Source organism: Cavia porcellus, unplaced genomic scaffold (assembly GCF_034190915.1).
Source record: "Cavia porcellus strain 051 isolate PalLab524CR breed Dunkin Hartley unplaced genomic scaffold, mCavPor4.1 scaffold_2, whole genome shotgun sequence".
NCBI classification, from domain to species: domain Eukaryota; kingdom Metazoa; phylum Chordata; class Mammalia; order Rodentia; family Caviidae; genus Cavia; species Cavia porcellus.
Window position 1 is genome coordinate 116,185,439 of NW_026947485.1, and position 14,633 is coordinate 116,200,071.

General features: G+C 39.2%; 1 pseudogene; it reads right to left on the bottom strand.

Moving 5' to 3' along the window:
- Nucleotides 1–4,255: 4,255 nt before the first annotated feature.
- Nucleotides 4,256–5,185, bottom strand: LOC100728939 (olfactory receptor 2L3-like; annotated as a pseudogene).
- Nucleotides 5,186–14,633: the final 9,448 nt, after the last annotated feature.

Sequence of the window (14,633 nt, forward strand, 5' to 3'; positions counted from 1 at the left end):
TTTTACAAAATGAGGGAAATAGAAGACTAGACAGAATAACTGGAAAAGCCTGTGAAAAGGTGATGAAAAAATAATAAAATAAAACTGTTGTAATATGCTAATTACCAGGCTTCATCCATGTCAGCACTGTTTAAATAATAATCTTAAAGATGCCCAAAAATAAAATTATACCAAGAATGTAGTTAAAGATGCACTAACATACATGCGTTAACATCTGGTACATTTTTAAAATGTCTAATTATTGGTCCTTGAAAGAGTTTTGCCCTAGGATAAATTACAGGACGTTATTGCAGCAACTCAGCATGCTAGAAGGCCAGATTGGAATGCCTACCCTGAGGGCCACTTCCTCCTTCTTCCCAGTTACAACTTCCTCCTTCCTTTCTCAGTGAGCCAAAGAAAATTCAGTCATCTCCTAGCACATCATCAGTGCCCTCCCCAATCACCACAGCTGGTCAAAGGTCACATATACCCCTCAACCCCATATCCAGGCAGAGGAGAAGCCAAACCCTTGCTGATTGTGGGCTTCTCTCCATGGCCTCTTTTACCTTTTTTGTTGTTGTTGTTGTTGTTTTTTTTTTTTTTTTTTTTTTTTTTTATATTCTGCTCCTTTATTGCACTAGAAAACTCCGACAGTCATGAGCTGTTATTACTTTCCTACTTTTAGACAGCAATCTTGATTACAGGACAGTTTTCTTAAGAATCATTTAAATACGAAATGCATCATGGGTGCAAATTTGGCAAACACGACAACTTTTCAAAGAGTAGTTTAAAGTGATAAGCACCTAGTAAAAAAGGAAAAGCATTTTAGAAATTATTAATCTGAGAAGATAATGTCATATATTACAAAGCTGTCCTAAAAATTAGGCTTTTGTGGATTTCATATGCAAAAAAACAAAAAATATATATGCAATTATAATGCCTATTGAACATTACCCTGTAAAACTTGTTGGATGTTTGAGAACATACATAAATGAAATAAACATAGTGGCATTTCTCACTGTGTAACACTTCTTCCAGAGTTACAGAGCACTTCGAGTGTTTCAGTAACCTTTTATAGGAGCTAGGTAACACACAGGGCTGTACTGTGGTCTTACTATTTTCTTACAGTGAGCTTTCCTCTAAGTTTCCCTATTGCACTAACAGTCTGGACACAAGTCAGCTGCTGGCAGTTCCAGGCTAAAACACTGTTTTCACCCAGCCCAAAGCCACTGATCTCCACTAGTTTGCATTATATATACAAATATTTAACATACTTTTAAGTGCTTGGAGACTTAGGAAGATGCATTTGTCCTACTTTCATTTGTTTATAGTATGGACAGAGCTCTTCTTTTGGAAGCTGTATGGGAGGCTAACTGAAGCAGAGTTTCCCCCACCTGTGACTCCCAATCCTAATCCCCACTAATCATAGCAAGTCTGAGTTCTGTAAAACTCAGCTCATTAGGCTAAAGAACTGAAATTCAGGCCATGCCAAATAAAATGCACCAAAAATATGGATATTTCACCTGACAGCTGAAGGAGATAAGCCAAGATGAGCCCTAAAACACCTAACACATTATCAGACTCCTTAGTGCAGGGACTCCACTAATCCCTCACCCAAGTTTCCAAAATCCAGTCCTCTTTAGATGGAATCCTAAGAGGGTCACATAGATCATTGTAAAAGCACTGTATTGAGCATGACCTATTCACCAGAGTATTAAACACACTGAGCATTCCAGTCTCAAAAATCATAATAATGTAGCTCCACTCAGTTAGGTAATAGAGTTAATACTTATATTGAGGTAAACAAATCAATACCAATATCTACTGAAATTGAGTTATAAACCAAACTCAGGATATTTTTCAGGGAGAAAAACAGCATTAGTAATTTTACAGACAGAAATAAATTTGAGAATGAGCTCACTACTCCTGGACCCACAAACTGAAACATTTCTTATTAAATAGCTTTATCGAAAGTTCATAGTTATTTTATCAAAGACTTATAGTAAATTACAGTCATAGTTATTTCCATAATGATGGAGCCTATTGAGATGTTAACATTATCACAGATACTTTTGCATATTTGACTCCATGCTTAGCATTAATTTAGAATTTTACTTGGATTAAAATCCTTACAGAATGATTCAAAAAGGAATCAACTCATTGCAGCAGATGGAAGTAGGGAAAGAGAGAATTAGAGGTGAGGGATAAATTCAGTCCAACACCAGATAATAGCAAGTAAACACCTTTGTATATTTCAGCAGGTGTCACTGAGACAGTGCCTGGGTAACTTATCTTACCTGAAATTAGCCCAAATGGAGAACAAGGGCACATCAGTAAAATGCCGCAATTCACCCTCATGCACATTCGAGTAACGCACACACCTTCAAGCAGTGTGAATGAGACTGGTTTCTGTTCAGTTTTCAGCATCACTCATAGGAAATTTGTTAAAGGATCTGTGAGTAATTGTGCAACTGTTTGATCAAACAGCCACTGGGTAGCTTTGCAACCCACGCTGAGAATGAGCCTTCTCACCTCCAGAAAGCCCCACCTTCCATCCTGAAGGGTGAAAGGGGATCCTGGAAGAATATCTTTGTCACAAGATAAAAGGATACATAGATTGTCTTTCATTTCACTAAATAATGGGTTTTTAAAATGATTTGATATTTATATACTCTCTTCCTTTAAAATTCTAGTATTTGTCTGCAGACATAGAGAAGTAAAAATTAAGGATTCCCTGTGACAATACTGGGCGCTAGTAATTAGAAAATCACAGTACTCCTTTCCTTCAATCAACTTTAATTAAAACTATACTATTGGTTTTTATCATAACTATCCGTGAATTATGAAGTAGATAAAACAAGATAAAAGAAATCAAGATGTTTAAAATGAGATTTCTAATAAAGAATTGCTAATATTCTAAAATATAGAGATTTAAAACACATTTTGCTGTCACCCTGAGAGTGCTGCGCAGGAGGGAGGACGGGGACCTCACCATCCACACTGTGACCGCTCAGTGACCACAGAGTGACAGGGGTTTGGGCTCAAACTGGAAGACACCAGGAGTGAGAACTTACATGAAATGCCTCCGCTGCTCTCAGTGTTCTCTGAATATCTTTGTTCAGCCCACAGGAATTATTTACTGCATCACACAGCACTGTAGATTAACACTCATATTCACCCACTTGGAAAATAAATCCCCATTCCACATTTTAAGAGGCAGACTCAATAGCCAAATGCTTATTTCCTTCAATGGCACGTGCTTATGGGGTTAGACACTCAAGAGGCTGAGGCAGAAGGACTGCTCCAGCCCAGGAGTTATCGGATACCCCAGGCAGCACTGTGGTACATCACTCAGAAACAATATGAAAGACATGTGACACAGAGAAAAACTGTGTTTTTACACAGATTAAACAGGATATGGATGGGTTCTTGTGTTTTATGAAAGCGCATACATTTACAAAGTTATATTTCATGAAGAATCAAGAGTAAACAGATAATTTTTTTCATGTGTCATATACCATTTTAAAATACTGATAATGAAAATGCACTGTGTTTTCAGGGGAATTTTATGAGCTGATGGTAAATATTATTTAGAGTTGCAATGTCTGAGCACACAGATCCTGTGTGTCAGCAGACCCTGGTATAGGAAGTGATAACAGAGCTCTGCTGGTTTCAATGCTCTGTGCTGTGACAATCAGTTAATGTAAGACTGCAATGTATAAATGTAGTGGGAAATGTAGAATTGAGGACGTGGCTTCAGGACAATTTCCTTTATATATTCCTGGTGAACCTGAGAAAACGGAGTAACAGTATTTACCCTGTCACACACACTTGGGCAGGTCAGGATGTCTGCTAATCCAAATGTAAGAAAAGTAGCAAGGACAGTGGGATGAATGTGTTCAAATGACTGTATTTTGAGGGAGATTCATGGCAATGTGTCTGTTACTGTAACTTTTAAAGTTAAACGCATCAACAAAGGTTTTGATCACATAGCACATACTAAGTGACTGAAAATTTTTCTGCATTTTTCATTTTAGTTTCCTTATTATAATAAAATACTATTTTCAGATTGATGAAAAATACAAGCCTATTATTTTTTTGGAAAAGGAAGTCAAAGAAAAATTCAATGTACACACTCAAACACATAATTATTATCATGTCATATATTTAAATATCTTAGATATTAATTGTATTTTCCAAGATCTCAGCACTGAATATTTTTCAGTGTTGAGAACAGTGACTCCTGACTACACAGCACGGTGAAATGGAAAGTTATCTACAGTTTCGTGGAGCAGAATGTCCCTCTTGCTCTTCCCAAAGCCCCCAGAACCTCCTTATTCCTCAGGCTGTAGATCCCAGGGTTAAGGATTGGGGTGAGGATGGTGTAGAAGACAGCCATCTCCTCTGCTGGAGATCGGAGGGACTTTGGACAGAGATAAGTGTAAGCAGATGGTACAATGTAAAAAGTCACCACAATGAGATGGGTGCTGCAGGTGGAATAGGCCTTCTTCCTGTCTTCCTCATAGCTCATGCAGTAGACAGCAAGGGAACTTTCCCACAGGAAAACACAATGATGATGAAAAGGGAACAGGAGAAATATGGTGGTGCTGAGGAACACAGTGTACTCATGAACACTGGTGTCCCCACAAGCCAGGGACAGCATGGCTAGGCCATCACAGAAGAAATAATTGATGGCCCTGGACCTGCAGTAGGAGATCCAGAGGATGTATGCTGTGTGAGCACAGGCATTAATAGCACCTGCTACCCAGGATCCCAGGAGCATCAGCACACACACTCCTGTTCACGTGGATGGGGTAGTGCAGAGGAAAGCAAATAGCCACATAATGGTCATAGGCCATGGAAATCAGGATGAGTGCTTCTGCACCTGCTAAAGTCACAAAGAAGAAAGCCTGGATCCTACACACAATAAGGAGATGGACTTGTTTCCAGATAGAAAACCAGAACCCATCTTGGGGACAGTGGTGCAGATGCACATAAGGTCCATGAAGGAGAGCTGACTGAGCAGGATGTACATGGGAGTGTGGAGGTGGGTGTCCATGAGGATGAGCAGGACCATGGCCAGGTTGCCAGCTAGGGCCATTAGGAAGATGGGGATGATGAGCATGAAGAGGAAAAGGCCAACCCTTGATGGAGGGAACAGGCCCAGTAGGATGAAGTCAACAGAGGTCAGATTGTAATTTTCCATTTTGACTTTGTATGATTTTTCCTAAAGACAGACACAACAGTAACCATGTACAGATTATTAAGAAATCTGACAAATTCTGAAGTGTAATCGGCTTGTGTTTTATTCACAAATTATGCATGAGAAACCTTATAGTGCCTGAATTTCTTCAAAGAAATCATTCAAGTTGAAAAAAGGCACACTGAAAGAAGCTCAGGACCACTAATTACTAGGGAACCGTAAAACAAAATCACAGTAAAACACCACTGCACATTCAGCAGGAAAGCTTTCATCGAAAGACCAAATAAAACAATGTGCATGTTGCATTTTCTTTTGTACCAGGGATTGAACTCATGACCTTGTGCTTGCCAGGCAGGCTCTTATGCCACTGAGACAAATCCCCAGCCCTAACAATCTATATTTTGATTAAAGTATTGAGAAATTGAAAATTACTGTGCATTTTCATGAGAAATGGAGTTTGTACTGACAGGATGGAAAATAATACAGTAACTGCTCAAAACAGATGGTCAAAATTAGAACGTGGTAGAGATTCCATATTTGAATATGCACTGTGTTGTTTTCATAGCCATTTTGAAACAAGTGTAATTCACATTGTCCACCAGGGAGAAACAATTTAATTGAATCCATAAACAAGATGAGGTGTTCAGATTCACCTTAGCGCATTCAGTTTTTAGGTGGAAATGAATACTGACACAAGCTACAACAGGGATAAATTCTGATGACCTTATACAAAGTGAAACAAGCCAACCACAAGAAGCCAAATACTGTATGAATCCCCTTCTGTGCATTACTTACCATGATCAAAATCATAGTGACAGAGAGTGGAGAGGTGAATATCGAGGGCTGGGTCCACAGTGGGAGGGGAGTGGTTGTGTACATAGCTTTTGTTCAGGGAGATGGACTAGTTCTGGAGACGCCCAGTATAGTAAATGCAGAATGGCATCAGTGTACTCGGTGTTAGGGAACTGCACACAGGGAAGCAAAGAAAAGATTAAATTTTCCCTGGGCATGTTTACCAAAATGAAGGAACCAAGGGCCTCTAATATACTAAATTATTGTATACATGGATTTCCAATACAGTTCAGCCATGTTTAAAACATTTAAATTCTTATTCTTTGATTTGTGAAAACTGGCAAAGAAAAAATTAGTAGAACAAATTATTTTTATGACTTTCCAAAATAAGGGTAGATGGATCCATTTCCAGTGATTTTATACAAGAAATTAAGTTTTCAGCAAGTAGAAAGTGCAATATTAGAAATACCAATGCCCTTTCCCAGCAGCAGTTCCTAGTACTTGTTGCTTGAAGAGTTCTGTCAGAGATACACTGTCCATGAGAAGTCTCTTACCTTGGTTACAAATTGGGAAATGGAGCACAGAACAGAAAAACAAATGCCACATCTGATCTGATATCCCACACCGCATCTCAGGACCACCAATCAGCAGCTCTGTGATTATCTAAGGCCCAGTGGACAAGTGGTCCAATACAGCACAATGGTGCATGGTTTGCAGAGTATTCAAGACCTCTTCCTGCCAGGGAAGCAGCCTCAGGTGTCCAGCACCCAGTAACACAAAAGAATATTTTTCATTAAAAATCTATCACCTCTATATCAATCTTTCTGTCCTTTTAATTTCTTGCTCCGAGAAATAACTATTCATAACCCATATGGAGCCCTTGTTAAGCCTTTCCACTTACTCTGATTCTCTCATCTTCCCCTCAGCTGTGGAATGTGGACCCCATCAGTGCTGACTGTCTTGGGGAGGCAGAGAGCAGAGGAAGCCTGAGGACAGAGTCAGGGCAGCTGAGAAGTAGCTGACCTCAGCTCAGGGCTCGGTCCCTCCTGAAAGGACAGCGTGAGGCACGGAGTTTATTGGTTGTGTGTTTTATTATGAATGATGAGTAGGAACATTTACATAAACACAAACGTGTATACTTATGTAAATATGTGATTAAACATCTTTTAAATGTCTATTTGAGTTACTTTTCAAATTTGTGTACAGAAGAATCCTCACAAAAGATGACTCCATCCTGTAAATATGGCATTGTTTCTCTGCTGTTGTGAGAAACCAACACAACCAAAAGGCCAAAACACATAACAGACCTTGTGAAATAGGAAGCAGACCCTCTATTGCAGAAGGGAACTGGTGTAGGTTGGGGAGGAAGGAAGGGAAAAGAAAAAATGGAAAAAAAGGAACTGTTGATAACAAAGTTTTGTAAATAAAGTGGTGAAGAAGACTTGAAAAGAGGGGAGGTGGATGGGAATAGAAAAAGAACTAAGATATATCATGTACTGGTACAATTTCCCTAGGAGGAATGAGATTGTTATGTATATATAAGGTATACAAATAAACTTAATAAAAAAGCAATAATTAAGTGAAAGAAGTACAAATTTATTGAAAACAATTTTTAAAGGAGAAAAATTATTGAGAAAATTGTTGAAATTTCCTTTAAGCTCAAATAAGATTTTCTCTCTGAATGTCTGTCTGGTCGGTGTCATCCCCTGTTCTTCTACAGTGCATAAGGTAAAGCTTGGGTTTGAACCTCGATCTAATTCTTTCCAGCAACATTTGAGAAAGGTAAACCTTGTTTGGCGAGGTCACACTGAGTCTTCAGAGAAGGAAACATGGATTATTACAGATTCCCTCCTGGAAAATACACAACTAACATTCAGTGGATGTCTTGCTGTAAGATGACCCTGAACTGTAGCTACAAGTTCATCACTAACATTATCATAGCCTCATAATAACATAACTCTCATCATACTACCATTATGTGTATGAGTTTCACTGGGACTGACCAATAGTAAAATTCAAATTGTGTTTGTAAACCATGTCTATTTAATAATAAAGCTTTTGTGTGTCAGTAAAATAGATATATTTACTAATCTGTTGATGTGTTGAGTACAGAAATGAAAAATGAATAATTTCCAAATTTAAAAGCATAAAGGGCAAACTGGATTTGAACAAATACTGGAAGACCTACCTTTCATACGCTTATAAAGAATCCTTTGCAAAACGAGTTTTCGCACTTTAAAAGTTATGTGACCCCTTCATGTAAACAGTCTTGACTCTTTTTTATCATAATAACAATTTCATATATTCATTTTGAAGTAATAGTTATAACTTCCAGGTATTTCAGTACAATAAAATGGACTCATGGAAAGAGAAAACAGGAAGCAAGAGACAGTATTAAGTCTAAAAATGTTTACAGAATCACTCATTATTCATGAAAAAAGTCCAAAGAAAACAAGCCAAAAAAAATGCCAGGTGATCCTTGAAGCAAAAATTCATTTTGCACTACTCACTGTGACTTTGCACAGTCAGTGCTGAGTATGTTTTGAGTGTCATTGGAGCCCATGGAGAGCATGTGCAGGAAAACATGCCCTCATGGCTTCCACTGACACCATTTTCCATTCCCCATAGAGAACACGCTCAAGATTTGCTCCAAAATCAAATCCTGTTGTCTGTAGTTTACAGGGCAGGATTCTGCTGCATAGAGGTGTGCAAAGTACAGCAGCTCATCCTCAGAGTTAACTTCTGTATGCATACCTTTCTCTCATTGCTGAAACAAAATACCTGACACCCAAAATCAAGGAAAGAAAGTTTTTTTGAACTCACAGTTTGTGGAGGTTTCAGCCGTAATCAACTGGCTCCAAGGCAGGGTGGCATAGCACAGGGGCAACAGTTCAAGTTGAAGGAAACAGCAGAAACAGCAAGAGCATAAGATGCCGGAGGACCAAGCCTCTTGCTTATATTGTGTGCAGGCTACCACCTGCCAGCACAGGTGTAGCACTACATTGCTGCACGCCCTCCTCTTGCACAGTGTGAGGATGCTTACAAAGGGAGGACCTTGGCTCCCTGCAGAACTGCTTAAACATGTAAACCTCTCAAGGTGACACCATATATCAGCCAATCTGTTTCTGAAACTAAGTCGTCATTTAAGCATTTTATAGAATTTTTCCATCACATGGTAAAGAGAAAATAAAATCAGGATTGGTACCTCTTATTACATACCCACACTGAAAACTTCATTGCCTTAATTACCTATTGTGCTGGCCCCGATTTCCTGTTTCACACAAAATACCTAACACCCACAACTTCATAGGGTGGTTTAACTTGGCTTTGGATTCATTTCATGGGCAGTGGATTCAAGACAGGAAGCTCACAGCAGCAGCAGCAGAAGCAAAGCTGCTTGATGCACAGTGGGCAGGAGCCTCAGTGTGTCAAAAAGTACTGTCCTGAAAAATAGTCACCTCTCCTTCCTGCACTTGGCTTTGCAGAGACCTCCAAGCAGAATGAGCAGCGCCATGATTCCTGTTCCTTTAGCAGCTGTGGACTGAGGCTAAGGATGGGCTGTGGCTCTGGGGAATGTCAACTGAGACTTGGACAGGAAAGAGCCAGTCGCTGAGGACATGGCCTGGCCTAAGGCCAAGGGGAGAGCATGGTCCTGATGGGCACTGAGATGCTCTGTAGGAAGCAGAGCTCACACTGTGGAAAACAGTAGACAGGGTCCCTCAGAGCTTCCCATGCCATCCTGCCTCTGAGATGCCAGGGCATCTTTTGTGCTCATGGTGTGATCCAGTACATGCGTGGTTATGATGGCCTGCTTGCAGTATTTGTTTCCCAGTTTGTTTGGGGCAAAACACCTGGCAATGAAATGAGTTTAATAAGAGCATGTAAATATAACTTCTTAGAGTATTACTGTAGACAGCTATGAGGCTCCCAGGTAGCATGGTGCTGGGCAAACACACTGAGGACTCAGAGTCTTTAAGATGCTCCTGTGACATCTTGGCTACAGCAGTCTTCTGGGATGGGCAGAAGGATGATGTTGTCTTTGGTGACAGGAACAAATCTGGATGGCTTTGGGGTATTGTAACTATTGGCAGAGAGTGCAGGTGATCCTGGGTATGTAGTCATTGCTTAGGGTATTACAGACAGCTGATATCAGTAGAAATACTATCATCACTCACACAGGTGCAGCCCATGAGAGTGAGGGCAGAGATGATAACTCATTACACCTGTGGCTCAGGCGCATCTGTGGGATGTGGAGTCTCAAATAAAGGTAGAATATCTGGCCTGAGACAAGTGTCAACTCCAGGTGTATAAAGTCCAGATAGACATCAGTCACCTCTGAGTGAGCAAGACTCATTACTTCCTAAACATTCTCTGTTGTTTCTATGTACACCTGCCGCATGGCTTTCTTCCCCATTGGATCTGTATTAAACAAGCAGCTATACTTCTAATATTACAAGTTGATCATACTGCAACCCACATTTTACTCACTGAGTTGTGCTCTATAAAACTTCACTGAGAGGTACAGTCCACAACAACACACTTAGGACCCCTCCTGCCTCTCTCTCAGGAGCTGACCCTTTCCTCCTCAGTGGATATTTCCTACTCTTAACCTCCAGTGTTTCTTAGAATTCATTCTTTGATTTTGGGGAACACAAACTATCCATACCAGAGATTTGGCAGGTTGGGAGATACTATATTCAACCCTACACCATTTGGAGGGTCTGTGTGATTCCTATACCAATATCACAGACATGCTGTTTTAAAGCTTCTAATGATTTCCTCTGAAAAAGTCTACTGAATTATCAAACAACTTTATTTTCTTAAAATAGATAATGAAGATGATGTTATTATGGGTATTGTACGGATTTGCTTACAAAATGTTCATGCATTAATTGTTACAAATAGAAGCATAATCAGGTTTATAAATTTGTCATCTCTAAGAAATAATTTATGTATTCCCTTTAGGAAGCAATAATGTGACATTTTTGTGTAAAGATTTCAAGATATTTGAATTTTTAGCATTCCTGTCAAAAATAATATTCTGATGTCAAAATCCACAAACACTGAATACCCCAATCTTTGAAAAGCTGAAGCTCCATTTTGTTACAATCAGCAAGTCACCCTCAGCAAGCCCTGTCTGTCCCTCCAGACCCCCAGAGGACTGAACTCTGAGGAGGGAGAAGGTGCAACCTTGCTGGAAGGAGGGTCCTGAGGATTCCATATCCTGGTGCTTTGATGGTGGTGGCTCCGGCTCCCCTGGGACAGGTCTGCTGTCCTGGATGTGAGACAGAGACAGAGTTGAGTGTGAACTGTCATACTTTGTCTCAGAAATGATGTGAAGGACACATAAAGTAAAGAAAAACTGTTTTTACACAGATCAGATAAGATACAAATAGATTTCTGTGATTTATGAGTGGGCATAGATGTGTTCTTATATTTCATTGAAGAATAAAGAGTTGGCACATAATAGTTTTTTTTCACGTGTTACTCTCTGTGTTATCCAATGACGCTGTCCAGTGCACTGTTTTAGGGAGGGATTTTATGTGCTGATGGTAAATATTAGTTACAATTACAGTGTCTGAGCACACAACCTGCGGTCAGCAGACCCGGGGGTTGGAAGCAGTAACAGAGCTCAGCGGGTTTCAATGCTCTGCTGTCACAGCTAATATGAGACAGGGATGTGTAAGCACAGCAGGGAAGGTGTGGAGAAGAGGAAGATACAGGAAGGCAATTTTCTGTTATGTATTCCTGATAAACGTGAGAGAAAGGAGTAACATGACTTCTGCTGTCACTTACATTTGGAGAGGTCAGCGTGTCCGCTAATTAGATGTGAGAAAAGTAACAGGGACAGAGAGGTGAGTGTGCTCAGTGAGTGTGAGTGTTTTGATAGGAATTCATGGCAATGTGTCTCATTTTTGACAGTGCAGCTTTTACTGCAATTTTAAAGGTAAAAGTCTCATTAAAGATTTTGATCACACAACACATCCCAAAAGATGGAAAGGGTTTCTGTACTTACATTTTAGGTTCCTATTATAATAAAATATCATTCTCAAATTGATAAAAAATGCAGGCCCATTATTTTTATTAGAAGGTGAAACAAATAAAAATAAAATCTACACACTCGAATACATAATTATGGTCATGTCATATCTTCAAGTTGTTGAATCTTAAACATTCATTCTAATGCAGCATTAAATGCTTTTCCAGGGAGTCCTGACTGATAACACACCAATGCAGAAATTTACCTACAATTTATACAAGACAACTTCACACTCAGTCTTCCCAGAGCCCCCAGCACCTCCTTGTTCCTCAGGCTGAGGATCACAGGGTTGAGATTCAGAATAAATATGGTGCAGAAGACAGCCAGGCCCTTGTCCTCTTCTGGGGATCGCAGAGACTTTTGTCTATAGCTATGTGGAGACAGAAGGGCATAGTAGAAAGTGACCATGGTACTTTGGTATGGTATAGGTGGAATAGGGCTTCTTCCTGTCTGTCTGTGAGTGCATGTGGTAGATAGCAAGGATTATCTTCCCTTAGCAAAACGCAATATCCATGGAAGGGAACTAGAGAATCAAGGCATTACTCAGAAAACCAGTGTTCTCATAGACCTTGGTGTTCATGAAGACCAGAGTCAGCATGATCTTGACATCACAAAAGATATGATTGATGGCCCCATACCTGCAGCAAAGAATATTGGGTATGTATACTGTGTGAGCACAGGCACTGATAGCACGCATTGCCCAAGATGCCAGGATCATCAGCACACACAGTCTTCTGTGCATGAAGATGGGGCAGTGCAGAGGAAACCAAATAGCCACATATCAGTCATAGGATATGGACACCAGAATACTCTTTCTGTACCTGATAACATCAGGAAACTGCTAACATCTACAGCCCACACCCAATGAAGGAGGTGGACTTGTTTCCAGACAGAAAACTGGAAACCATCTTGGGGACAGTGGTGCATGCAGATGTATATAAAGTCCATGAGGGAGAGCTGACTGAGCAGGATATACATGGGAGTGTGGAGGTGGGTGTCCAGGAGGATGAGCAGGACCATGGCCAGGTTGCCATCCAGGGCCATCAGGAAGATGGGGATGATGAGAATGAAGAGGACAAGGCGAACCCTTGATGGGGGAACAGGCCCAGTAGGAGGAAGTCAGTGGAGGTCTGAGTGTAATTTTCCTGTCATGTAGTTGTTTAATTTTTCCTAAGTGTGCTTGCAATGATATACTTCACAAAAAATACAAAGATACTTTAATTCATTATTTTACCCACACTGCCATATTCAACTACTATAACTCTGTTTTAAGGAACAAACTATTTTGAAAAATGATTCTCATTTTCTGCCTTACAGATTTAAAGTGACTTTGACACACATGTGTGAACAAATAAATACTATAAATCCGTGAACTTGTAACATGTTTCTGCACATCCTTATTTAAATCCACATATTTTATTTACTTACAGAAACAGTTGTCATAAGATGAGACCTTATACTGTATGTGTATGTATATAAATCAATAAACGTATCTATTTATTATCTATTATTATCAAATTTCTAACAGGTTCATCACTCTGCTGAGTTTTATTCCTAAAGACTGAATATTTTATTTTTTTCATATTTACAAAATAGTATTTACATTTGCTTTGCTAGAAACACAGTAAAAAACTTTAAAGAAGGACTTTTAAAAGAAACAGTCTCAAAAACAAACACGACAGAAACCTAACGATCCTCTCCCTGTGTTTTAAATACCCTCTGATCACTTCCTCTCTTTGCTGTTCTGCAAGGTCCATCAGGGCTGTATCCTTGTGAAGGCGATTTCTATAATCACATTGAGAGAAGCCATGGAAACCAAAAACCTGATCAGCACTCCCTGGAGTTCCTGGAATTTGCTGGCTTCCAATCTGAGTGTTTCCAAGGCAACTTGGGAGGCCCCCTTCCTGACAGCTATGATATGGTCATTTCATCATCACCACTGCTAACATCAACTTCTCTCTGGTCATATCACTGTCACCTGGGTACTTGTCTGCCCAATATATTTCATGTATGTATTTCCTAATTTTTGTATATATTTTTATTTAATACTCAAAAGTTATTAGCAGTTTTTAACATGGTCTTTAATTTTGTCTAATCAAATATTTAAATGACTACACAGGAAACAAGAGAAATATGCTGCTATTGTGGACTGCCTGATGCATTATAATTAGCCATAGTATGAAACAGATGAATAATAGAAACACAATTTCTATTCCTCTGAATATCTGAATTATTTCCAATAAATAATCTGTAAACAAAGAAAATACACTAATAACTCACATACTGGTAATCTTAATCATTACTACTTTAAGTCAAATATAGTATTTAAATGTGCAATGAAATATATTTAAATTAGAAATCAGTAGCATTTTTTAAAAACAGCATAAATTTTTATATACCATTTTATATACCATTATAAAATCTAGATTAAATATATTTTATAATGAAAAGATTCATATAAATTAAAGTATGGGTATGAAACATTAAATATACTTTGAGATCCATAATATTTTAATTTTTGATGGGAAAAATAAATGCACCAATTTCCAAGTGAGACAGTAAAATGTCTATGTTCCACCACAGTTAGTGAGAATGTGAACTCCCTAGTGTGGCCTCCTC